We start from the raw sequence: 8,771 nt of genomic DNA, 5'->3' as shown, positions 1-8,771 counted from the left end.
TTTTTATTTTTTTCTTTTTAATTTTATTTTGTTTGAAGCATGTTCATGATGAAGTCTGTATGCTGGCTTCTTTGAGTGACTGCTCTCTGATTGCGGTTTCCTCAGTCCTAGTTCTTCCTCTTCCTCTTTTTTTTTTTCTTTTCTTTTTCTTCCCTTTCCTTCCTTTCTTTTTGGTTTAGAGAAGCCCTTTCAATATTTCCTTTAACCTGGGTTTTGTGTTGCTGTATTCTTTAAGTTTTTGTTTGTTGGGAAAAATTTTTATTTCCTCTTCTATTTTAAATGATATTCTTGCTGGATAGAGTATTCTAGGTTGCATATTTTTTCCTTTGAGCACTTTAAATATCTCTTGCCATTCCCTCCTGGCCTGGAGTGTTTCTGTAGAGAAATCAACTGATATTCTTATGGAGGTTCCCTTGTAGGTAACATTCTGTTTTTCTCTTGCTGCCTTGAGGATCCTCTCTTTATCACTAACTTTTGCCATTTTTATTATGATGTGTCTTGGTGTGGGTCTGTTTGGGTTCAATTTGTTTGGGGCCCTCTGTGCTTCTTGTATCTTGAATCCAGTATCCTTTAGATTTGGGAAGTTTCCAGCAATAATTTCTTCAAATATATTTTCCATTCCCTTATCTTTTTCTACTCCTTCTGGAATTCCTATTATGCATAGATTGGCCCGCTTTATATTATCCCATAGGTCTCTTATATTGCTTTCCAGTTTTTTGATTCGGTTTTCTGTCTGTTGACCAGATTGAGTGATTTCCATTATTCTATCTTCCATATCACTGATTCGTTCTTCTGCATTATTCATTCTGGTTTTTACTGCCCCTAGTTCAGTTTGCATCTCTGCAAAACATTCAGTTTTCTTAACGGTCCAGGCTTAGATAGAGAAAGGGGCTCTTGGTTAGGTTAGGTTACATGTGTAGAGATAATCCTCTTCCCATTCAAGAATGGGTGTTTCTGAACAGATCTCTGCAGATACTTGCTTCTAAAACAAACCTTTCCATCAAAGCTGATAATTAATTCCTAGGAGAGAAAGCAGCAGCCATGAGACAAAGTCCCAAAGCTTATGGAAATCTTTTTAAATGTCTTCTTGACAAGGGCAAGGTGAAAATGAGTTTGATTGCCATTCATCTCTCCAGAACCAGCTTCATCATGGACAGAGTGAACTTTTTGACCTCTACACTATCTGCCTCTTGCTCCACAGAACCAGACCCATTTATTTAAGATCACTTCTTCATAGCCTTTCAAGAGAACCCATTCTAAATGCAAAAATGATCCTGAATGATGTTTCCAACAGAGTTTCTGTGAAGAACTTTTGAAGCTTTAGGAACGGTGGGAAGATTTAGGCTTATAAGAACTCTTCCTTTTTGAAACAAGTTTATTGATGTATACTTGACATGCCAAAAACATGGCACATATTCAGTGTATATGATTTCTTAATAATTGTTTATTTGATAGTGAATTATATGAATAAGCTCTTCCCAAGTCTGACATATATTTGATATTTAGAATGACTTATTACAAGAAGCTGCCAGTTTGAAAAAAAATTGGTTTTGACCACCCCAAAACATCAAGACCATCTAAGACAACTAAGGTAAGTTTTTCAATAGTGCTGACCCTAAAGATTGTTCCTTAAAACACACAGGGCTCATTTTTCAATACTTTTCAGGTATAGTGATAGAGTATTTCATCCTCTTTCCAACTGCTGAAAAGATCATTTACAATTAATAATAACCTTAATTTCACAGTTGAAAATTTTGAGGCTCATAGAAATAAAGCCAATGATAAGACCCACCTCTCTGATATCAGACACCATATTCTGCCATTAGATACCTCATCATTCAACTATTATAGGTAGTCTACTCCTGGGGTTCCTGTGTTTGCTTTCTACCCCTTTACTGGACTTCAGGCATTTCATCCAAGACTCACAAAGGTCTTTAGTAGAATAACATCCAAGATTCCTCTTATTCAAATTCCTATCCATCCTTTCACTCATATTCTCAACAACCTTCCATGGCTCCTCATTTCCTAGATACTAAAGCAAAAATTCTGCAGCTGTGCAATGATAAATCTTTATGCCCAACTTCTACCTGCTTTTCAGAGTTGGGTACCAATATGTGTGCTGTGTGCTATGTACTATGTCAAATTAAACTCAGTCCTTTGTGATGATGAAATGTACACAGGTGGCCTCCTGAGAGTGTGTTTAGAAAACTTACTCATATCTATAGTCTTAAGAAAGACTTTACCTGGGAGATAATTTAAATAATCTTTATGAACTCACAATCTTTATTTCCAACACACACAAATACACACACACACACACACTAAAAGAATTCAAGACTTGGGAGTTCCTGTTGTGGCAGAGTGGAAGGGAATCTTGAGGATGCGGGTTTGATCCCTGGCCCTTCTCAGTGGGTTAAGGATCTGGTGTTGCCATGAGCTGTGATGTAGGTCACAGACATGGCTTGGAGCTGGCATTGCTGTGGCATTGGGTGGCAGCTGCAGATCCAATATTACCCCTAGACTGGGAACTTCCATATGCCACAGGTACAGCCCTAAAAAACAAACAAACAAAGAGAAAGTATCCAAGACTTAATAGAATTTAGAGATTTAATATATGGTATAATGGGAAGTGTACCAAAGTCAAGGTGGCATTCATAAAAATGGTTTTCTTTTCAGGTAATGCAATTAACCATCATACGAAATACATGGAGAATAGGAACAATGTGACAGAGTTTGTTCTCCTGGGGCTCACACAGAATCCAGAGATGCAGAAACTCTTATCTGCTGTGTTTTTTGTCATCTATATTATCACTATGGTAGGAAATGTGCTCATCGTGATCACCATCACTGCCAGCCCATCCCTGGGGTCCCCATGTACTTTTTCCTGGCCCATCTTTCCTTCATTGATGCCTGCTATTCCTCTGTCAGTACCCCCAAAATGATTATAGATTCACTCCATGGAAAGAAGACCATCCTGTTTGAGGAGTGTATGACCCAAATCTTTGGGGAACATTTCTTTGGAGGTGCTGAGGTCATCCTGCTGACTGTGATGGCCTATGACCGCTATGTGGCCATCTGCAAGCCTTTGCACTACATGACCATCATGAATCGGCGAGTGTGTGGCCTGCTGTTGGGAGTGTCGTGGGTGGGAGGCTTTCTTCATGCAACCATACAGATCCTCTTCATCTCCAGATTACCCTTCTGTGGTCCTAACGTCATAGATCACTTTATGTGTGATCTGAACCCTTTGCTGGATCTTGCCTGCACTGATACCCACACTCTGGGGCTCTTTGTTGCTGCCAACAGTGGTCTCATCTGTCTTTTAAACTTCCTTCTCCTGCTGGTCTCCTATGTGGTCATTCTGCGCTCCCTAAGGACCTATAGCTTGGAGGCGAGGCACAAAGCCCTCTCCACCTGCATCTCCCACATCACAGTGGTTGTCTTATTCTTTGTGCCTTGTATATTTGTGTACCTGAGACCTGCAGGTACTTTATCAATTGACAAAGCAGTTGCTTTATTCTACACTACCATAACCCTCATGTTAAATCCCTTAATCTATACCTTGAGAAATGCCCAGATGAAAAATGCCATTAGGAAATTGTGTGGCAGGAAAGCGATCTTAGGTGACAAATAAAGATGACTTGGGCCCAACATTGATTTACCTGAGGCTATGGCCAATAGACTGTCTCAGCAAGGAATATTTATGGGATAAAGAAATCAACTAACTGTTAGGAATCATAGCACCTGCACTGAGTGGTGCAGAAATAGGTACAAGAAAATAACACAACGTGGGGCCACTCTTTTCATATTTAGAAAATTCTACCAAAATGGGATTTTGTTTTACTAGATTCAAGCAGATACCTGGATTCATAAGCTTGCCTTCTAATAACAAATTAAATAACAAATTAAATTTTCCGTTATTGGGCAGCATTCTCTGTAATAATCCAAGGAAGTATACAGTTACTATTGTTATTTTTCAAGTGAGAAAACTAGTATCAAGGGGAAGATATCAAAAAAGATACACTGGAGAGCCAGGAAACTGAGTGATTTCCTACCTCATGCCCTCAACTGTCAAGCAATGATGATAGCAAAGTCATATAACTATACTAGTTATCCTTTATTGAGACAGGGCCTGTGCTGAACACAATGTACATATTCATTTATTATCTCTCACTAAAAATTGAGTGATCTTTCTGTAATAACTGTGCTTGTGTGAGTGCCTGTAACATTAGAGTAAGTAACTATTTTTGGGCTATAAAAGCATTGGCCCTACTTATCTCTGAGGGTTAGATATTGAAGATTATATAGACCATCTCCACATTACCTTGTAGGCTTCAGGACCATCATGTATTGTTCATATCACCCATGCTATGTAGGTAACACATCAGAAAGAGTAAAGATTCAAAAAAACGGTTTCATATCAGAAAGGGATTTAAATATAAACTACTTGCCTGCAACATAACAATCGTTTCTACAAGGTAGCAAAATAGCAGGTGCATGATCAATATTAAATGAATGAGTCAAAGTACAAAGGAAAATGAATGACTTCAATAATTTTAAAAAAATGCAAAAATGTAGTCCTGAAGGCCAGGGCATTATTTCCTACTTTTGCCTGATTCAACTCTAGGGACAATTTTGGCTATACCTCTTGGGGGAACTATACTTTGTTTTTGTTACTGCTTACACTGAAGAGGAGGTAAAAGAGACTGAAATTACAATTCTCAGCATATGAGTAAGTAGTTTAGCTTGATATGCTCCCTGTCCTCAGCAAGATTTCATTATCTTCTTAATAGGAGCTGTTTCTGTTATATTTTCTCAATGTGATTACTTTTTAGAAACATTTCATTATTAAAAGCTATTTGTAAAAATACACATCTCTGTCTACATACAAACAATTTCAGGATAAATACATTCCTTTTTTTCCCTTTTGTCATTAATTCATTAATGACAAATATTAAATATTAAATGACAAATATTAAATATTTCTGAGCACAAGGAATGTATCAGACATGTTGCTGGGCTTCAGTGGTGAATAAAAAGAGATCTGGATTCTGCCTTCAACGAGCTTAGGAACCATTGAAAAACTCCCAGGAGGGAGTAGAAAATTACAGCACAGTGTTATAAATGATAAAACAATGTATCACAGGGAACTATGAAACCATGTTGGAGGGACGCACATCAGGGAAAGATTTCTGGATGAAAAGGCACCAAAAATGGGACACAATGGATGAAAAGGAGTAAGATGGCAAAGTGAAGAGGCATGAGGCTGGAAGAGAGAGTCCTATAAGATGGAATTGAAGTAGCAATGTACAATTGAATTATGTGTTTCTGATACTCAGAAAGATATGTCAGACAAATGTAGAAATCTCGAGCATATTAGATGGCAGTTAGGAGTTCGTGTCATGGCTCAATGGTTAGCAAATCCGACTAGGAACCATGAGGTTGTGGGTTTGATCCCTGGCCTTGCTCAGTGGGTTAAGGATCCAGGATTGCCATGAGCTGTGTTGTAGGTTGCAGATGTGGCTCAGATCCTGAGTTGCTGTGGTTCTGGCATAGGCCAGCAGCTACAGCTCCAATTGGACCCCTAGCCTGGGAACCTCCATATGCCATGGGTGTGGCCCTGAAAAGACAAGAGATGAAAAAAAGAAAAAGAAAAAGAAAAAAAAAGATGGCAATAAAGCCAAAAGAGTGGAAGACATCACCTATAGAAGGTGTAATTCAGTGGTCTCTCAAAAGGTCATAGCCATTTTGACATGTCTAAGAAAACAAACAAAAAAAATTGATTCTAAAATAGAACTCCTAAAAATGTCAATTGCTATATTACTAGGAATTCACTAGGATGCCAAATTCACAAAATAAAAATAGGCTACAAAAAAAAATCAACCCTGTATCAGAGTTTTTGTCTGCAAATCTACAAATTGAGTGTTAATGGGTAAATGTCCTTAATTTCTCCAAAACAACTTTCAGTTTTATAGCATCCAAATGGGAACTAAAATATGAGAATAAAATGAATACATTTTGATATGCAAAGGCTCAAGAAGTTTTACCAGTCAAGCATTGTGAATAAGAAATATACCTCAGTAGAACACAAGCAAACTACATTTAGCACCTCCAAAAGATTATACACCATGACCAAGGATGCAAGATTTCTTTAAAATATGTGAATCAATCAATGTGGTAAACCACTTCACAGAAGGAAATATAAAAAGAAACGCAACATAATCATGTCAATAGATACAGAAAAAGCATTTAAGCACAACAACCATTCATGAAAAAATCTCAACAAAATAGATTTTGAAGGAAGTTTCCTTAACACAATAAAAACCATTAATGAAAAGCCCACAACTAATATGGTAACCAATGAGAGAAAACTGTCAACTTTTCCTCTAACACCCAGTGAAAAGTAAGGATGACCATTCTCATCATGTCTATTCAACATAGTATGAGAAGTACTAGGAGTTCCCAGTGTGGCTCAGCCAGTTAAGGACTTGACATTGTCTCTTTGAGGATGCAGGTGCTATCTCTGGCCTGACTCTGTGTGTTAAGGATCCAGCATTGCCACAAGTGACAGCATAAGGCACAAATGCGGTTCAGGTCTCTTGTTGCTGTGGCTGTGGTGTAGGCCAGAGCTGCAGCTCCAATTCAACCCTGGCCCAGGAACAACCATATGCTGCAGGTGTGGCTGTAAAAACAAACAAAAAAGTACTAGCAAAAGCAATCAGAAAAGAAAAAGAACTAATAGGCATCCAAATGGAAAGTCTGAGATGACATGATTTTATATATATTTAAAACATAAAAAAACTCTAAAAACTAATAACGTATCCAGTACAGATGTAGAATAAATATCAAAATACAAAAATTGTTTGTATCTCTTTACAGCAAACTATATGAAAAGGAAATCAGAAAAAATACCCCTTTTATGAGAATATCAAAAAGAAGTAAATACTTTGGAAGAAATTTAAACAGTGAGCTGAAAGTCTTCTACACTAAAAACTGTAAGACATTAAAGAAAGAAATTGAAAAAGACATAAATAAATGGAAAAGAAATAAATGGAAAATAAATTTTCCAAGAAAAATATTTATTGGATCATGAGAACTAATACTGTTAAAACAGCCATACTACCCAAGACCATCTAAGATACAATGAAGTTCATATCAAACTTCCAGGACATATTGCACAGAATTAGAATATACTGTCCTAAAATACATATGGAACCACCAGAGACCCTGAGTTGCCAAAGCAATGCTGAGAAAGAAGAATAAACATGGAGACATCTCACTTCCAAATTTCAAATTATATTTCAAAGCTATAGTAATCACAAAAGGATGGTACTGGCGTAAAATAGACGCCCAAAACAACAGAACAGAATTGAGATCCCATGAATAAACCCTTGCCTATACAGTTACCTAATATTTGACAAGGTGCCAAGACACCTCAATGGGGAATAAATAGACTTTTCAGTAAATAGTGATAGGTAAAGTTATATTCACATGAAAAAGAATGAAACTGGACCTGTATTTTATACTGTGTACAAAAATCAACACAAAGAGGAACAAGACGTAAATGTAAAACCTGAAACTGTAACAATGCCAGAAGAAAACATAGAGTAAAAGCTTATTGACATTGGTCTGCATAATGATTCTTGACTATGACACCAAAAGCTCAGGCAACCAATGTAAAACTAAACAAGCGAGACTACTTGTTTATCAAACAATTTTTTTTTATTTTTTGAAGAAAAAAGAAACATTAAAGAAACAATCAGGAATTCGCTCATGGTGCAGTGAGTTAAGGACCCAGCATTGTCACTGAAGCAGCTTGGGTCACTGCTGTTGTGGAGGTTCAATCCCTGGCCCAGGAATGTCCACATGCCACAGGTGTGGGAATAAAAAAATAAAAGCAACAACCAAAATGTGAAAAGGCAAGCAAAACAATGGGAGCAAATGTTTGCAACCTTTAGATCTGATGATGGGTTAAAAGCCAAAATATATAAGAAAATCATACAACTCAATAGCAATAAAAAGTAAATAATCCAATTTTTAATTGGGTAAAGGAATGAATAGATAATTTTTGCAAGAATATATCAAAATGGCTAAGAGGCATGTAAAAAGGTGCAGAACATTATTAATTATCAGGGACGTGCAAATCAAAACCACAATGAATATAACCTCACACCTGTTAGGGGGGTCAGAATCTCTGGGGCTTTGTGGAATCTATTTGTAACCCCTTGTTATTAGTCCTTTCTTTTTATTTTTTTTGAAAGTCCTAGTGATGGAAATCAGAGAAGCAAAAGAAATAAAAGGAATACAAATTGGAAAAGAAATAAAACTATCACTCTTTGCAGATGACATGATACTATACCTAGAAAATCCTAAAGACACCGCCAGAAAACTATTAGGGCTCATCAATGAATTTGGTAAAGTCTCAGGATAAAAAGCTTCTATAGCTTTTCTATCACAAATCCCCAGCCTATCTCCCCGTCCCCACCTGTCTCCTTTGGAAAACATATGTTTGTCAAAGTCTGTGAGTCAATAGCTGCTCTGCAAAGAAGTTCATTGCATCCTTTTTGAGAGTCCACATAGAAGTGATAGCATATGACATTGGTGTCTGGTACAAAATTAAGCCACAGTAATCAATTGCTTTTCCATATACTAACAATGAAAGATCAGAAAGAGAAATTAGGAAAACCATCCCATTTTACATTGCATCAGAAAGAATAAAATACCTAGGAGTAAACCTACCAAAAGGGACAAAAGACCTGTACTTTGAAAAC

At 37.0% G+C, this 8,771-nt stretch overlaps 1 pseudogene; it reads left to right on the top strand.

Moving 5' to 3' along the window:
- Positions 1,103-3,689, top strand: LOC100516317 (annotated as a pseudogene).

This window comes from Sus scrofa, chromosome 2, assembly GCF_000003025.6.
Source record: "Sus scrofa isolate TJ Tabasco breed Duroc chromosome 2, Sscrofa11.1, whole genome shotgun sequence".
Taxonomy (NCBI): Eukaryota; Metazoa; Chordata; class Mammalia; order Artiodactyla; family Suidae; genus Sus; species Sus scrofa.
This window is presented reverse-complemented; position numbering and strand designations above follow the sequence as displayed.